This window comes from Triticum urartu, chromosome 4 (genome assembly GCF_003073215.2).
Source record: "Triticum urartu cultivar G1812 chromosome 4, Tu2.1, whole genome shotgun sequence".
In the NCBI taxonomy this organism is placed as follows: domain Eukaryota; kingdom Viridiplantae; phylum Streptophyta; class Magnoliopsida; order Poales; family Poaceae; genus Triticum; species Triticum urartu.
In genome coordinates, this window is record NC_053025.1 from 255,644,751 (window position 1) to 255,663,122 (window position 18,372).

Consider the following 18,372-nt stretch of genomic DNA (forward strand, 5'->3'; position numbering starts at 1 on the left):
AGGAAAGTCATTAACAGGAAGTTTACCCATGATCACTTCTGAAGAACCCTCTGCCTGAGCTGCGTTCATCATGTTGACCTTTGCAAACTTGGAATTATGCTTGACCACTACATTGCTGGCAGATCTCACAGGAGGAGGAGGCGGAAGGCGCCTTTAGTTGAAGCACTTGTTTGCATAGTCCCCTTTCCGCTGACACTTGTTGCAAGTAACTTCTGAGAGCGGACGATGATAAGGAGCACTTGACCTTGGAGTTTGAGACTGAGCTTTGTTCTGATAGACTAGGTTGGGTGGGTAGGAAGATCCATTGCCACCTGTGCTCTTCTGCTGGTAGGAATGACGAAACGGAGGAGGGGGAGGCAACTAGAACTTCTGTTGCTTAGCTACCACTTGTGATGAAGAAGAAGATTGAACTGCGTCCCTGACTCTCTTCTTAGATGCCTCACACTTGAGCTGAGCAGCTTCTTGCTTTAGTGTCATGTTATAGAATTGATTGAACTTGGTAGGCTCAAGAAGCACGAGAGCTAACTGCAGATCCTCTCTGAGGCCACCTCTGAATTGATAGATCATACTCTTTTCAACAGGGACGTTTTATTTAGCGAAGCGAGCAAGTTTCTGAAACTGGATATTGTATTGATACACAGACATGCTGCCTTGCTTGAGACTGCGGAACTCCTCACGCTTGCTCTTAGCAACACTTGGTGGGATGTGATGAGCTTTGAAGTCTTGGCGGAATTCATCCCAAGTAATCACACGACCTCCTCTGGAATCTCTGTATTGTTGATACCACTCAGCAGCTTGGTCCTTGAGTTGAAACGAAGCAAACTTGACAAAGTCCTCAGGCCTGACATTGCCACATTAAAAATGTTTGTAGATGTCCACGAGCCAATCGTAGGCGTCTGTGGCCTCGACATAGTTGTTGAAGGACTTTGGCTGGTTTGCGAGGAACTGGTTGAGGGTAGCAAACTGAGGCTGATTGTTGCCTTGGCCTTGATTTCCTTGGTTTCCTTGCCCTTGGTTGCGCTCTTGCAAGAGTTGCAAAAGCATCTGAGTGTTGGCATTGGTGGCTGCCATGACAGCTTGCCTTGTTGGAGGAGCCATCTTGAAGAGCTTGACATCCGTTAGAATTTTGAAAGACAGATATTCAAGCTGAATCAATGGATCGAAATTGCAACATATAGTCTTCCAATAAACATTCGAACAAGGACAAACAAATGAATTCCAAAGTAAATCATTGTAACGCCCCGAGACCGATGTGCCAGGTGTCTTCCAGTTATTCGTTGTTGTTTGCCTTGTCTTTGCTTGCGTGTCATGCATTGCATATCATGTCATCATGTGCATTTCATTTTCATACATGTTCGTCTCATGCATCCGAGCATTTTCCCTGTTGTCTGTTTTGCAATCCGGCGCTCCTATGTCATCCGGTGTCCCTTTCTACCTCTTTTCATGTGCGGGTGTTAAACGTTTTCGGATTGGACCGAGACTTGTCATGTGGCCTTGGTTTACTACCGGTAGACCGCCTGTCAAGTTTCGTGCCATTTGGACTTCGTTTGATACTCCAACGGTTAACCGAGGGACCGAAAAGGCCTTGTGTGTGTTGCAGCCCAACACCCCTCCAAAGTGGCCCAAAACCCACCTAAATCTCCTCCATCATCTCTGTCGTTCGATCACGATCGCGTGGCCGCAAACCGCACCTCATTTGGACTCTCCTGGCTCCCTCTACCTATATATATGTGCAACCCTTCCAAATTCGCGGACGAAACCCTACCCTAATCTTCCCCGCCGCCGCCGGACATTTCATCCCACGCCGGCCAGACATGTCCGTTCGCCCGACCACCTCAGCCGGACCTATCACGAGCCGCCACCTCAGCCGCTGCTCCGCCCGCATCCACTCACACAGCGCCATGTGGCGCCGCCTCTCTCTCCTCTCGCGCGCGCCGCCGATGCCCGCCGTTGCCCGTGCCCGACCCTTCTCCGCGCCGACTGGGCCCGAGCGCCCGAGCCCCCGCGCCACCAGCCTCCACTGGCTCCGCGCCGCCCGCCGTGGCACCCCGCCACCATCCGCCGTGGCACCCCGCCGCCGTGCGCCGTGCCCCGCGCCGTCCTTCGTCGCCCGCCGCCCTCGACCACCGCGCCGGCGCGCCTCCCCGCCTTCTCGCCGCCGGCCGCGCCCCGCCCGTGCCGCTCCGGCCAACTCCTCCGCCAACGCCCTGCCGGACCTCCTCCGCCGTCCGGCCATCGCTTCGCCTCCCTCCGGCGCCGCCCCGCTGCTACCTCGCCAGAGCGTCGCTCCTCGCCGGCGTTTGAGCTCGCCGGAGCTCCGCTCCGGTCGGATCCGAGGAGGGTGGACGAGATCTACCCATCCCTCCAACCAAATGGCGTCCTCCGTCCCGGATCCGCGCCGTCCCGCTTCTCTCCATCCCAGGTTGACTTTTGCTAGGTTGAAATTCTTCTAAGTCCCCCAGATTTCAGTATTTTTTGAGCATATTCATCGCATCATAACTCATCATCTGTGGCTCCGTTTTGAGCGTGTAGCGTATCAAAATGTTCGTATCAACGGGTACATCATTTCATCTCATTGCATCATTTTCATTTGAGCTCATCTTGATGCCCGAAATGCTGTTGGAAGAGGGCTATGTGAGTAATTTGGTAGATCTGTTTCAGCAAATGGCATTTTGTCATTTTTTCCATGATTAATGTGTGCATGATATGATCCTGAGCTCTACATTGTTTTGTTATATGCCATGCCATCTTTACAGTGGTGCTTGCCATGTATTTTTGTGATATTTGCGGTGACTAAAACCAGCTTGCAAAGTAGCGTAATCGGTAATGCTGCTTTCAGGGACATAGAATTTCTCTAAGTCCTTGTCCTGATTTTGTTGTTATGCCATATGTTCATGTTGTTCCCTAGTGATCCGTGCCTCTTTTGAGGATGATCAGTAAGTATGTTTTGTTAACATTGTGGTGCTCTATCCATACGTGTCTTTGTTTGCATTTATGGAGCACCCCATCTTGAGTCAATCGAGCTCTACTTTTGCTATATCATGAATCCTGGCAGATTGTTGACTTGTTAGCGATTTTGCCGAGGATGTTGCTATTGATCCGTGCATGCTATGTTATTGTTCTTTCCATGTGTAGCTTCCATGCCATGTATTATTGATGGGTGTATGATTAGTTTGTCATGCCATGCTCTGTAGTGAGTGCATCGAGCTCGTAAACATGCCTACTCGTTAACTGTTTTGCATGCTCCAGTTTTTCTCTAAGTCTGAATCTGTTTAGGTTTTTCCATGTTCACATGCTAGCAATTGTATTTTCTGATCCCTTTTGGCTCAAGGCCACTAAGGGACTTTTGTTAAGTGCTTTGAGTAGCTTCATGCCATGCCTTTCTTTGCCATGTTAAGTTCCTGTAGCATGTAGTTTTCATGCTCTAAAGTGTGCTTCCTGATGTTGAATTCCAGACTTGTGTTAATTTCACCAAGTCTGAAACCTGTTATCGTTTGCACTTTTGCCATGCTTGTTTGAACCTGTTAATGGATGAATTAGCCATAGCTCAGTGTTCATCTTTTGTCAAGCATCTTGAGTGGATTCCTGCCATGTATTTTGTTGCCATGTTTGAGTGCTGTAGCATATTTATCTTGTTGCATTTAGTTGGTCACTTGCTGATTATCGCAGACCGGTGCCATATTTGTTTTGCTTGCCATTTCCAAACCGTGCATCCGATTCCGGTGATCTTTATATTGAATTCAACCGAAATCACCTCACCTTTCCAGTGGCACTCTTGGATTTCCAAGTTGAGGCCAGGTTCAATCATTCCTTGTCAAATCTTGCATATGCATCACATACCGCATCCCGCATAGCATACCATGTTCGCATCATGTTGTTTGAGCATTGCACGTGGTTGATTGTGTTCCTTTTGCTTGTTTGTCTTGTTTGGGTAGAGCCGGGAGAAAATTTCGCTAACAAGGAGCCCATTGAGTTTTCTTACGAGGATCAAGTCAACTCGGACAACTTTGCAAGCAAGATGATCATATCCTCAAAATCACTTCTATCTTTGCTTGCTAGATGCTCGCTCTTTTGCTATGCCTATGCTACGATGCCTACCACTTGCTTACCATGCCTCCCAAATTGCCATGTCAAACCTCTAACCCACCATGTCCTAGCAAACCGTTGATTGGCTATGTTACCGGTTTGCTCAGCCCCTCTTATAGCGTTGCTAGTTGCAGGTGAAGATTGGAGATCGTTCCTTGTTGGAACATTGTTTATTGTTGGGATATCACCATATTATCTTGTTATATTAATGCACCTATATACTTGGTAAAGGGTGGAAGGCTCGGCCTTTTGCCTAGTGTTTTGTTCCACTCTTGCCGCCCTAGTTTCCATCATATCGGTGTTATGTTCCCGGATTTTGCGTTCCTTACGCGGTTGGGTGATAATGGGAACCCCTTGACAGTTCGCCTTCAATAAAACTCCTCCAGCAATGCCCAACCTTGGTTTTACCATTTGCCACCTAGCCTCTCTTTCCCTTGGGTTTCCAGAGCCCAAGGGTCATCTTTATTTAACCCCCCCCCCCCCGGGGCCAGTGCTCCTCTAAGTGTTGGTCCACCTCGTCAGCCGCCGGTGGCCCCCAGGGGCAACTCTGGGCTGGCCTACCTGAAGTTTGGACAATCGGAGTGTGCCCTGAGAACGAGATATGTGCAGCTCCTATCGGGATTTGTTGGCACATTCGGGCGGTGTTGCTGGACTTGTTTTACCATTGTCGAGGATGTCTTGTAAAACCGAGATGCCGAGTCTGATCGGAATGTCTCGGGAGAAGGAATATCCTTCGTTGACCGTGAGAGCTTGTGATGGGCTAAGTTGGGACTCCCCTGCAAGGATTTGAACTTTCGAAAGTCGTGCCCACGGTTATGGGCAGATGGGAATTTGTTAACGTCTGGTTGTAGAAAACCTGAAGTTGATCTTAATTAAAATACATCAACCGCTTGTGTAACCGTGATGGTATCTTTCCGGCGGAGTCCGGGAAGTGAACACGGTGTTGGAGTTATGCTTGATGTAGGTTGTTCTAGGATCACTTCTTGATCATAGTTTCTCGATCGTGCTTTGCCTTCTCTTCTCGCTCTCATTTGCGTATGTTAGCCACCATATATGCTGGTCGCTTGCTACAGCTCCACCTCATACCTTTACCTTACCCATAAGCTTAAATAGTCTTGATCGCGAGGGTGCGAGATTGCTGAGTCCCCGTGACTCACAGTTTACTTCCAAAACCAGATGCAGGGACCGATGGTACCGTTCCAGACGATGCGCTTGAGCTCAAGTGGGAGTTCGATGAAGACTCTCGTTGTTACTATGTGTCTTTCCCAGATGATCAGTAGTGGTGCCCAGTTGGGGCGATCAGGGACCGTATCGCTTGTTGGGGTTGATCTTTATTTTGGTACCATAGTCGAACCATGAGTGTATTGGTGATTGTAATGTTATTCATGTATTTGTGTGACGTGGCGAGTGTAAGCCAACTATGTATCCTTTCCCCTTTTATATATTTACATGGGTTGTTGTGAAGATTTCCTTACTTGTGACATTGCTTTCAATGCGGTTATGCCTCTAAGTCGTGCTTCAACACATAGGAGATATAGCCGCATCGAGGGCGTTATAAGATGGTATCAGAGCCTTCCCCGACCTTAGGAGCCCCCTACTTGATCGAACCGCTGGCGTTAGTGAGTCTAGAAAAATATTTTGAGTCATTTAGGAATTATATATCGGAGAGTTTAGGAATTCTTTTTACTCCCCAGTCCCTTCATTGCTTTGGTAAGGCATCCTGACGTAGAGTTTTGACTCTTCTCTTCTCAAATTTCACTAAAAAATTTTAGGATCACGCGGGTATCTTGGAATTTTTCCGATCGATTTGTGACGAGAACATTGTTCTTGGTGCCTCCTGTCATTTAGGGGTTCTGGCAGTGTCCCGGGGAGTTGAGCTCCGAGGCGTTGTCGTCACAATTTTATCGTTGCAGTTCTGGAATACCTGAGATTAGTTTCGCCGACATCGAAAATCTCTTTTATGCAGTTGTTGGTGAGATAACCTCGATGCCACCCAGTACTGGGGCGGGAGTTCGGGAGTATTGCCATAACTCGTATAACGCATGCTTTTCGAAGGTTGAGGTAAACGATTTCCGATGGTTTCTTGGTTATGTGTTGAAGGATGGATACAGTTGCATGTAGGATTTGCTAGTTTTGGGTGAGATATTACGCTTCCCCTGTATCCCCAACACCCGATTGCATAACCGGAAAATTTCGGGAGTTTATAAGTGGGAATTCAAGTAGCTCTTAGGATATCTTTCCGACAGGTGTATGATATGAAATTGGTATTTGACGTCTAGTGGTCCGCCTATCCATGGTTGGTTTTACAGTGGTCTCGTTGTGTCTTAAAGAGCCCTTGGCTATGCCGACTCGGGGATGCTTCATATGTCATGTGCACTGCCTTGTACATGATGGTGCTATACGATCGAGCCCGTGTAGGCCCCACCACGAAAACTTCGGATGAAATCTCTATCATATGTTTGTTCCGCTTATTCTGCAAGTCAATCTTTTGTTTTGCCTTGAGTTGTGGTATTCGAGTTGCTTCAAAGTCAAGTGTTGATTCCATACCTTTCCTAAACGGTGTTCTCATACTCCGATGTGAATACCAATCCTTCATGATAATCTAGATTGGCATGTCAATCCTTTTTCAACCGGAGTGTTAATCTTCAAGTGGATCCGATCATTTCAACATCCGCAAGATCAACTCAGTTTTCGTCAACGGTGTTTGTTTCATCCGTCTCCTAGTTTCCTTTGTTTTTCCTGCCCTCCCACCCTTATTCTTAAAGGACTTATATGTCTTAATCAAGCATCCATCTTATGGATATAAAGTCTCCCCATTCTGTTCCGTCAATATTCTTACCCGGTGGTTCTCGTGAAGATGCTCTACACATTCATCATTCTTCATTCTTTTCATCTCCGGTAGTTTCAAGTCAAGTTTTGTCGATCATATCCTTTTCCTCATTCCAATGCTTTCTCTTGCCGGTGCACTTTATTATCATTCCACTTCTCGCTATTTATTGTTCCGGCGTGCTCAAGCTATCTCAAAAGGCTCGTCTTGTCATTCAAGATTAGTTCAACCTATTTCGAGGTTGTTATCTCATTCTAGTCATTTAATCTTACCGGTGCATTCTCTCTTTTAAATCGTTCAACGGTGTATCTTTTGAGTGGGCCCTAACCCACAGGTCTTTTCCCATGATCTTACCTGACTCTTCTTATTTTACCGGAGCTTCTCAAATTCTTTTCAAAGTTTAACGTAAGAATGATTCATCATCAGTCTAATGCCTTTCTCCAAGATATTTCAAATTCTTTTCACCGTTGACTCAACCTTTCCATTTTTCATTCCGGAGTATCTCAACAATTTGGTGGTGTTCCTCATCGTCATTCTCAGATTTTGAAGACCGAAGAAGAGTTTCTTTTAAATATTGCCCCATTCTCTGCCATCCTCTCATAATTGTTTTCGTTTGTGAGATTTTTCACCCATCCGGAGCAATTGAAGATTCTATTCAGTTTGATTATCCGGAGCCCATCATCTAAGATTTATTCATTCCAGCTTTCATCTCTCATACTCTAAATCATACCGGTGTCTAAATCAAGGATTCTCTAATCAGCTCGTAATCTCTTCGTTCTCATGGATCTAAATTCTCTCAAGCATCTTCGTTTAATTGCTAATTCTTCCCGGTGTTTCTTCATGTCTTAATCGTTCTTTTTCAATTCTTACGGTGGTTCGTTCAAGAGTTTTCTTCCTTCGTGTATCATATCTATGCATTCGTGCTTTTCAAATTCTACCGGTGGTTCATTGAAGACCTTCTCAAGTTGGCGCCATATCTCTCTTAATCTTCTTTACGAGAATAAGTAGTATGCCAAATCTGTTTGCTCGTCATCAATTTAAATTGATGAAGGATAAGCATAAGGTAATTCTTATTTTTGTTTCATCCAAGTGATTTAATTCCTTATTCCGGAGGTTCATAAAAATTCTTCATCTCATTTGTTCATCTTTCTTTTCCTAGAGTTCCAAGCTCTCTCATTATTTTTTTTCATCATGGAGATCCATCTAAATCATTTCAAGGCTTCACTTTGTGTTCTCAACTTCTTTTTCCTTCCGTCTTCATCATCCTTTTGTTACCGGAGTTCTTCATGAAGGTTCTTCATGATGGTTCTTCAAGGATTTAATTCCTTCTCGAAGTGTTCATCAATTCTTTTCTAAGGAGCTCAAGTTTTCTTCATCTTGCAGTCCGGAGTGCTATTCTTTCATGCATATCTTTTGAGGTAGTGTTATGTCTTTCTTGATAATTTCCCTTCATGCTCCGGGATTCACAAGTTATCGAAATGACATATATTAAACCCAGCAATCGCGTCATTGGAGTTATCTTGGGCTATATTTCACCTAAAGCTTTCCTTTAAGGATTGTCGCTCTTATGGTGTTTATCAATGATCCAAGTTCTTCATTTACCCTCCCGGTGAAATATTTCCTCGTCTCCTTGTTCATACCAATCCAATTTTTTTCCCCGTGAATGGCAGGTTGTCACCTCATAATTTGAGATGTATTCCATAAGACCATATCAAGCGTATTCTTTTCATTGTGGGTGTTCCAACAACTCCGTTCGACCCTTCTCCTAAAGATGCCTTTTCAAACTCTTTTGTGGTAGAAGTTGGCATTTTCTTATCCATTATCTTATTTTAATCATCTATCTTCTATTTCTCTCTCCCGGAGGCATTGTGTTGCTGCTCTCTTCAAACCTTCTTCTTGTCCTTGTCATGCTTATCCTTTTAACTGGAATGTTGTGCCCCTTTGCTCAAGCTCTTTCATTTTATCAAGTCTTTCATCTCTTTTCAACCGAAGTGCTGTCCGAATTTGTAATTCCTTGCTCCTCTTCCCTACCGGAGTGCTTTCAACTTTGTTCTTCTTCGTTGCATTCTTTCTTTATATGGTTTAATCTTTGCAACGTTCATGGTTTCACTCGTTTGTCAAAGAAGCAACTTAGCTTTACCTCTCCTCTTTCTCTTCCGTTGTCCCTCCGGTGCCATTCTAGATCTCGGGACGAGATCCCCTCATAGTGGTGGAGTGTTGTAACGCACCGAGACCGATGTGCCAGGTGTCTTCCAGTTATTCGTTGTTGTTTGCCTTGTCTTTGCTTGCGTGTCACGCATTGCATATCATGTCATCATGTGCATTTCATTTGCATACATGTTCGTCTTATGCATCCGAGCATTTTCCCCGTTGTCCATTTTGCAATCCGGCGCTCCTATGTCATCCGGTGTCCCTTTCTACCTCTTTTTGTGTGCGGGTGTTAAACGTTTTCGGATTGGACCGAGACTTGTCATGCGGCCTGGGTTTACTACCGGTAGACCGCCTGTCAAGTTTCGTGCCATTTGGACTTCGTTTGATACTCCAACGGTTAACCGAGGGACCGAAAAGGCCTAGTGTGTGTTGCATCCCAACACTCCTCCAAAGTGGCCCAAAACCCACCTAAACCTCCTCCATCATATCGGTCGTTCGATCACGATCGCGTGGCCGCAAACTGCACCTCATTTGGACTCTCCTAGCTCCCTCTACCTATATATATGTGCAACCCTTCCAAATTCGCGGACGAAACCCTACCCTAATCTTCCCCGCCGCCGCCGGACATTTCATCCCACGCCAGCCGGACATGTCCGTAAGCCCGACCACCTCAGCCGGACCTATCACGAGCCGCCACCTCAGCCGCTGCTCCGCCCGCATCCACTCACGGGGCGCCATGTGGCGCCGCCTCTCTCTCCTCTCGCGCGCGCCGCCGATGCCCGCCGTTGCCCGTGCCCGACCCTTCTCCGCGCCGACTGGGCCCGAGCGCCCGAGCCCCCGCACCACAAGCCTCCGCTGGCTCCGCGCCGCCCGCCGTGGCACCCCGCCGCCATCCACTGTGGCACCCCGCCGCCGTGCGCCGTGCCCCGCGCCGTCCTTCGTCGCCCGCCGCCCTCGACCGCCGCGCCGGCGCGCCTCCCCGCCTTCTCGCCGCCGGCCGCGCCCCGCTCGCGCCGCTCCGGCCAACGCCTCCGCCAACGCCCTGCCGGACCTCCTCCGCCGTCCGGCCATCGCTTCGCCTCCCTCCGGCGCCGCCCGGCTGCTACCTCGCCAGAGCTTCGCTCCTCGCCGGCGTTTGAGCTCGCCGGAGCTCCGCTCCGGTCGGATCCGAGGAGGGTGGACGAGATCTACCCATCCCTCCAACCAAACGGCGTCCTCCGTCCCGGATCCGCGCCGTCCCGCTTCTCTCCATCCCGGGTTGACTTTTGCTAGGTTGAAATTCTTCTAAGTCCCTCAGATTTCAGTATTTTTTGAGCATATTCATCGCATCATAACTCATCATCCGTGGCTCCGTTTTGAGCGTGTAGCGTATCAAAATGTTCGTATCAACGGGTACATCATTTCATCTCATTGCATCATTTTCATTTGAGCTCATCTTGATGCCCGAAATGCTGTTGGAAGAGGGCTATGTGAGTAATTTGGCAGATCTGTTTCAGCAAATGGCATTTTTTCATTTTTGCCATGATTAATGTGTGCATGATATGATCCTAAGCTCTACATGTGTTTTGTTATATGCCATGCCATCTTTACAGTGGTGCTTGCCATGTATTTTTGTGTTATTTGTGGTGACTAAAACCAGCTTGGAAAGTAGCGTAATGGTAATGCTGATTTCAGGGACTTAGAATTTCTCCAAGTCCTTGTCCTGATTTTGTCGTTATGCCATATGTTCATGTTGTTTCCTAGTGATCCGTACCTCTTTTGAGGATGATCCGTAAGGATGTTTTGTTAACATTGTGGTTCTCTATCCATCCATGTCTTTGTTTGCATTTATGGAGCATCCTAGCTTGATTCAATCGAGCTCTACTTTTGCTATATCGTGAATCCTGGCAGATTGTTGACTTGTTAGCGATTTTGCCGAGGATGTTGCTATTGATCCGAGCATGCTATGTTGTTGTTCTTGCCATGTCTAGCTTCTATGCCATGTATTATTGATGGGTGTATGCTTTGTTTGTCATGCCATGCTCTTTAGTGAGTGCATCGAGCTCGTAAACATGCCTACTCGTTAACTATTTTGCATGCTCCAGTTTTTCTCTCAAGTCTGAATCTGTTTATGTTTTTGCCATGTTCACATGCTTGATATTGTATTTTCTGATCCATTTTGGCTCAAGGCCACTAAGTTGTTAAGTGCTTTGAGTAGCTTCATGCCATGCCTTGCTTTGCCATGTTAAGTTCCCGTAGCATGTAGTTTTCATGCTCTAAAGTATGCTTCCTGATGTTGAATTCCAGACTTGTGTTAATTTCACCAAGTCTGAAACCTGTTATCATTTGCACTTTTGCCATGCTTGTTTGAACCTGTTAATGGATGAATTAGCCGTAGCTCAGTGTTCATCTTTTGTCAAGCATCTTGAGTGGATTCCTGCCATGTATTTTTTTGCCATGTTTGAGTGTTGTAGCATATTTATCTTGTTGCATTTAGTTGGTCACTTGCTGATTATCGCAGACCGGTGCCATATTTGTTTTGCTTGCCATTTCCAAACCGTGCATCCGATTCCGGTGATCTTTATATCGATTTCAACCGAAATCACCTCACCTTTCCAGTGGCACTCTTGGATTTCCAAGTTGTGGCCAGGTTCAATCATTCCTTGTCAAATCTTGCATATGCATCACATACCGCATCCCGCATAGCATACCATGTTCGCATCATGTTGTTTGAGCATTGCACATGGTTGATTGTGTTCCTTTTGCTTGTTTGGCTTGTTTGGGTAGATCCAGGAGACGAGTTCGCTAACGAGGAGCCCATTTAGTTTGCTTACGAGGATCAAGTCAACTCTGACAACTTTGCAGGCAAGATGATCATACCCTCGAAATCACTTCTATCTTTGCTTACTAGATGCTCGCTCTTTTGCTATGCCTATGCTACGATGCCTACCACTTGCTTACCCTGCCTCCCAAATTTCCACGTCAAACCTCTAACCCACCATGTCCTAGCAAACCGTTGATTGGCTATGTTACCGCTTTGCTCAGCCCCTCTTATAGCGTTGCTAGTTGCAGATGAAGATTGGAGATCGTTCCTTGTTGGAACATTGTTTATTGTTGGGATATCACCATATTATCTTGTTATATTAATGCACCTATATACTTGGTAAAGGGTGGAAGGCTCGGCCTTTTGCCTAGTGTTTTGTTCCACTCTTGCCGCCCTAGTTTCCTTCATATCGGTGTTATGTTCCCGGATTTTGCGTTCCTTACGCGGTTGGGTGATAATGGGAACCCCTTGACAGTTCGCCTTGAATAAAACTCCTCCAGCAATGCCCAACCTTGGTTTTACCATTTGCCACCTAGCCTCTTTTTCCCTTGGGTTTCCGGAGCCCAAGGGTCATCTTTATTTAAACCCCCTGGGCCAGTGCTCCTCTGAGTGTTGGTCCACCTCGTCTGCCGCCGGTGGCCACCAGGGGCAACTCTGGGCTGGCCTACCGGAAGTTTGGATAATCTGAGTGTGCCCTGAGAACGAGATATGTGCAGCTCCTATCGGGATTTGTTGGCACATTCGGGCGGTGTTGCTGGACTTGTTTTACCATTGTCGAGGATGTCTTGTAAAACTGAGATGCCAAGTCTGATCGGAATGTCTTGGGAGAAGGAATATCCTTCGTTAACCGTGAGAGCTTGTGATGGGCTAAGTTGGGACTCCCCTGCAGGGATTTGAACTTTCGAAAGCCATGCCCGCGGTTATGGGCAGATGGGAATTTGTTAACGTCCGGTTGTAGAAAACCTGAAGTTAATCTTAATTAAAATACATCAACCGCGTGTGTAACCGTGATGGTCTCTTTCCGGCGGAATCCGGGAAGTGAACACGGTGTTGGAGTTATGCTTGACGTAGGTTGTTCTAGGATCACTTCTTGATCATAGTTTCTCGATCATGCTTTCCCTTCTCTTCTTGCTCTCATTTGCGTATGTTAGCCACCATATATGCTAGTCGCTTGCTGCAGCTCCACCTCATACCTTTACCTTACCCATAAGCTTAAATAGTCTTGATCGCGAGGGTGCGATATTGCTGAGTCCCCGTGACTCATAGTTTACTTCCAAAACCAGATGCAGGGACCGATGATACCATTCCAGATGATGCGCTTGAGCTCAAGTGGGAGTTCAATGAAGACTCTCGTCGTTACTATGTGTCTTTCCCAGATGATCAGTAGTGGTGCCCAGTTGGGGCGATCGGGGACCGTGTCGCATGTTGGGGTTGATCTTTATTTTGGTACCGTAGTCGGACCATGAGTGTATTGGATGATTGTAATGTTATTCATGTATTTGTGTGACGTGGCGAGTGTAAGCCAACTATGTATCCTTTCCCATTTTATATATGGGTTGTTGTGGAGATTGCCTTACTTGCGACATTGCTTTCAATGCGGTTATGCCTCTAAGTCATGCTTCGACACGTAGGAGATATAGCCGCATCGAGGGCGTCACAATCATCACACGTCCATTAAGTTGAGAAGCCACTTAGATAAAGGTAGATCAATAAAGGAACAAGGTAGGGATATGAACAAATAAGTGGTAAGGATTACCCAATCACAAACCAAATATCTGCGGGAAGAAATACTAGAGCTACTTGCATTCCCACCTATGAAACTCCCAAAACTTTTTGGTTATGCAATTAGGTGTTGGGGATACAGGGGAAGCATAATATCTCACCCAAACTAACAATTCCTACATCCAGCTGTATCCATCCTTCAACACATAACCAAGAAACCTTCGGAAATCATGTACCTCAACCTTTGAAAAGCGTCCGTTATACGAGTTATGGCAATACTCCCGAACTCCCGCCCCAGTACTAGGTGGCGTCGAGGTTATCTCACCAACAACTGCATAAAAGAGATTTCCGATGTCGGCGAACTCACGTATTCCAGAACAACCACGATAAAATTGTGACGACAACACCTCGGAGCTCAACTCCCCGGGACACTGCCACAACCCCTACATGCCAGGAGGCACCAAGAACAATGTTCTCGTCACAAGACAATCAGAATGATTCCAAGATACCCGCGTGATCCTAAAATTTATTTAGTGAAATTTGAGGAGAGGAGAGTCAAAACTTCTATGTTAGGAGGCCTCACCAGAGCAACGAAGGGACTGAGGAGTAAAAGAATCCTACTCTCTGATATATATAATCCTAAGACTCAAAACGTTTTCTTCTAGACTCAACAACGTCAGCGATTCGATTAAGCAGGGGGCTCCTAAGTCGGGGATGGCTCTGATTACCAACTTGTAACACCCACAATGCGGCTATATCTCCGACGTGTCGGGGCACGACTTAGAGGCATATCTGCATGGTAGGCTTGTCGCAAGAGGGGTAATCTGCACACATCCCATGTACTGAATAAGAAAGGGATAAAGAGTTGGCTTACAATTGCCACTTCATACAATACATAAATAATTCATACATCATCCATGGTACAATCAAAGGTCCGACTACGGAACCAAAATAAAGGAAGACAACCCCAAATGCTAGATCCCCGATCATCCCAACTGGGCTCCACTACTGATCATCCAGAAAAGAAACATAGTAATGGCCCGAATCCTCGTCGAACTCCCACTTGAGTTCGGTATCGTCACCTGCACTGGCATCATCGGCACCTGCATCTGTTTGGAAGTAACCGTGAGTCACAAGGACTCAGCAATCTCACACCTGCGAGATCAAGACTATTTAAGCTTAAGTGTAGGAAATGGTAGTGAGGTGGAGCTGCAACAAGCACTAAGCATATATGGTGGCTAACATACGAAAATAAGAGCGAAAAGAGAAGCAACGCATGGTCGAGAAGCTATAAGTGATCAAGAAGTGATCCTAAAGCTACTTACGTTTCAAGCATAACACGAGACCGAGTTCTCTTCCCGGACTCTGCTGAAAAGAGACCATCACGGCTACACACATGGTTCATTCATTTTAATTAAGTTAAGTGTCAAGTTCTCTACAACCGGATATTGACAAATTCCCATCTGCCACATAACCGCAGGCACGGCTCTCGAAAGTTTATACCCTACAGGGGTGTCCCAACTTAGCCCATCACAAGCTCTCATGGTCAACGAAGGATATTACTTCTCCTGGGAAGACCCGATCAGTCTCAAAATCCCGGTTACAAGACATTTCGACAATGGTAAAACAAGACCAGCAAGACCACCCCACTGTGCTGACAAATCCCGATAGGAGCTGCACATATCTCGTTCTCAGGGCACATCGGATGAGCAATCCGTACAACTAAAACCAACCCTCAAGTTTCCCTGAGGTGGCGCTCCAAGGGGCTCTAGTTTGGACCAACACTCAGAGGAGCACTGGCCCAGGGGTTTAAAATAAAGATGACCTTTGAGTCCGTGGAATCCAACGGAAAAGGCTTAGGTTGCAAATGTTAAAACCAAGGTTGGGCCTTGCTGGAGGAGTTTTATTCAAGGCGAACTGTCAAGGGGTTCCCATAACACCCAACCGCGTAAGGAACGCAAAATCAAGGAACATAATTTTGGGGAACGTAGCATAAATTCAAAATTTTCCTACGTGTCACCAAGATCTATCTATGGAGTCATCTAGCAACGAGGGAGGAGTGGATCTACATACCCTTGTAGTTCGCGCGCGGAAGCGTTCAAGAGAACGGGGTTGATGGAGTCGTACTCGTCGTGATCCAAATCACCGATGATCCTAGCGCCGAACGGACGGCACCTCCGCGTTCAACACACGTACGGAGCAGCAACGTCTCCTCCTTCTTGATCCAGCAAGGGGGAAGGAGAGGTTGATGGAGATCCAGCAGCACGACGGCGTGGTGGTGGAAGTAGCGGGATACCAACAGGGCTTCGCCAAGCGCTGCGGGAGGAGGGAGATGTGTCATGGGAGGGAGAGGGAGGCGCCAGGGCTTAGGTGCGGCTGCCCTCCCTTCCCCCCACTATATATAGGGCCAAGGGAGAGGGGGGGCGCAGCCTTGGCCCTTCCTCCAAGGAAGGGTGCGGCCAGGGAGGAGTCCATCCTCCCCAAGGCACCTAGGAGGTGCCTTCCCCCTTTAGGACTCTTTCTTTCCCTTATCTCTTGGCGCATGGGCACTTGGGGCTGGTGCCCTTGGCCCATATAGGCCAAGGCGCACACCCCTACAGCCCATGTGGTCCCCAGGGGCAGGTGGACCCCCTTGGTGGACCCCCGGACCCCTTTCGGCACTCCCGGTACAATACCGATAATGCGCGAAACTTTTCTGGCGACCAAAACAAGACTTCCCATATATAAATCTTTACCTCCGGACCATTCCGGAACTCCTCGTGACGTCCGGGATCTCATCCGGGACTCCGAACAACTTTCGGGTTACCGCATACTAATATCTCTATAACCCTAGCGTCACCGAACCTTAAGTGTGTAGACCCTACGGGTTCGGGAGACATGCAGACATGACCGAGATGACTCTCCGGTCAATAACCAACAGCGGGATCTGGATACCCATGTTGGCTCCCACATGTTCCACGATGATCTCATCGGATGAACCACGATGTCAAGGACTTAATCAATCCCGTATACAATTCCCTTTGTCTAGCGGTACGATACTTGCCCGAGAGTCGATCGTCGGTATCCCGATACCTTGTTCAATCTCGTTACCGGCAAGTCTCTTTACTCGTTTCGTAACACATCATCCCGTGATCAACTCCTTGATCACATTGTGCACATTATGATGATTTCCTACCGAGTGGGCCCAGAGATACCTCTCCGTTTACACGGAGTGACAAATCCCAGTCTCGATTCGTGCCAACCCAACAGACACTTTCGGAGATACCTGTAGTGTACCTTTATAGCCACCCAGTTACGTTGTGACGTTTGGCACACCCAAAGCACTCCTACGGTATCCGGGAGTTGCACAATCTCATGGTTTAAGGAAATGATACTTGACATTAGAAAAGCTTTAGCATACGAACTACATGATCTTGTGCTAGGCTTAGGATTGGGTCTTGTCCATCACATCATTGTTCTAATGATGTGATCCCGTTATCAATGACATCCAATGTCCATGGTCAGGAAACCGTAACCATCTATTGATCAACGAGCTAGTCAACTAGAGGCTTACTAGGGACATGGTGTTGTCTATGTATCCACACATGTATTTGAGTTTCCTATCAATACAATTCTAGCATGGATAATAAACGATTATCATGAACAAGGAAATATAATAATAACTAATTTATTATTGCCTCTAGGGCATATTTCCAACAGTCTCCCACTTGCACTAGAGTCAATAATCCAGTTCACATCGATATGTGATTAACACTCAAGGTCACATCCCCATGTGACTAACACCCAAAGAGTTGACTAGAGTCAATAATCTAGTTCACATTACCATGTGATTAACACTCGATGAGTTCTGGGTTTGAACATGTTATGCTTGTGAGAGATGTTATAGTCAACGGGTCTGAATCTTTCATATCCGTATGTACTTCGCAAATCTCTATGTCATCTTTTAGATGCAGCTACTACGCTATATTTGGAGCCATTTCAAATAACTGTTCTACTTGGAGCTATTCTAAATTGTTGCTCCGTTATACGTATCTAGTATCTCTACTCAGAGCTATCCGGATAGGTGTTAAGCTTGCATCGACGTAACTCTTTACGTCGAACTCTTTATCACCTCCATAACCGAGAAACATATCCTTATTCCTCTAAGGATAATTTAGACCACTATCTGGTGATCTACTCCTAGATTACCTTTGTACCCTCTTGCCAGATATGTGGCAAGGCACACATCAAGTGCGGTACTCAACATGGCATACCGTATAGAGCCTATGACAAACGCATAGGGGACGACCTTCGTCCTTCCTCTTTCTTCCGCCGTGGTCGAGCTTTAAGTCTTAACTTCATACCTTACAACACAGGCAAGAACTCCTTCTTTGACTGGTCCATCTTGAACACCTTCAAGATCATGTCAAGGTATGTGCTCATTTGAAAGTACCATTAAGAATTTTGATCTATCCTTATAGATCTTGATGCTCAATGTTCAAGTAGCTTAATCCAGGCTTTCCATTGAAAAATACTTTCCAAATAACCCTATATGCTTTCCAGAAATTCTACGTCATTTCTGATCAACAATATGTCAACATATATTTATCAGAAATTCTATAGTGCTCCCACTCACTTCTTTGGAAATACAAGTTTCTCATAAACTTTGTATACACCCAAAACTTTGATCATCTTATCAAAGGATACATTCCAACTCCGAGATGCTTACTCCAGTCCTTAGAAGGATTGCTGGAGCTTTGCATACTTATTAGCATCTTTCAGGATTAACAAAACCTTCCGGTTG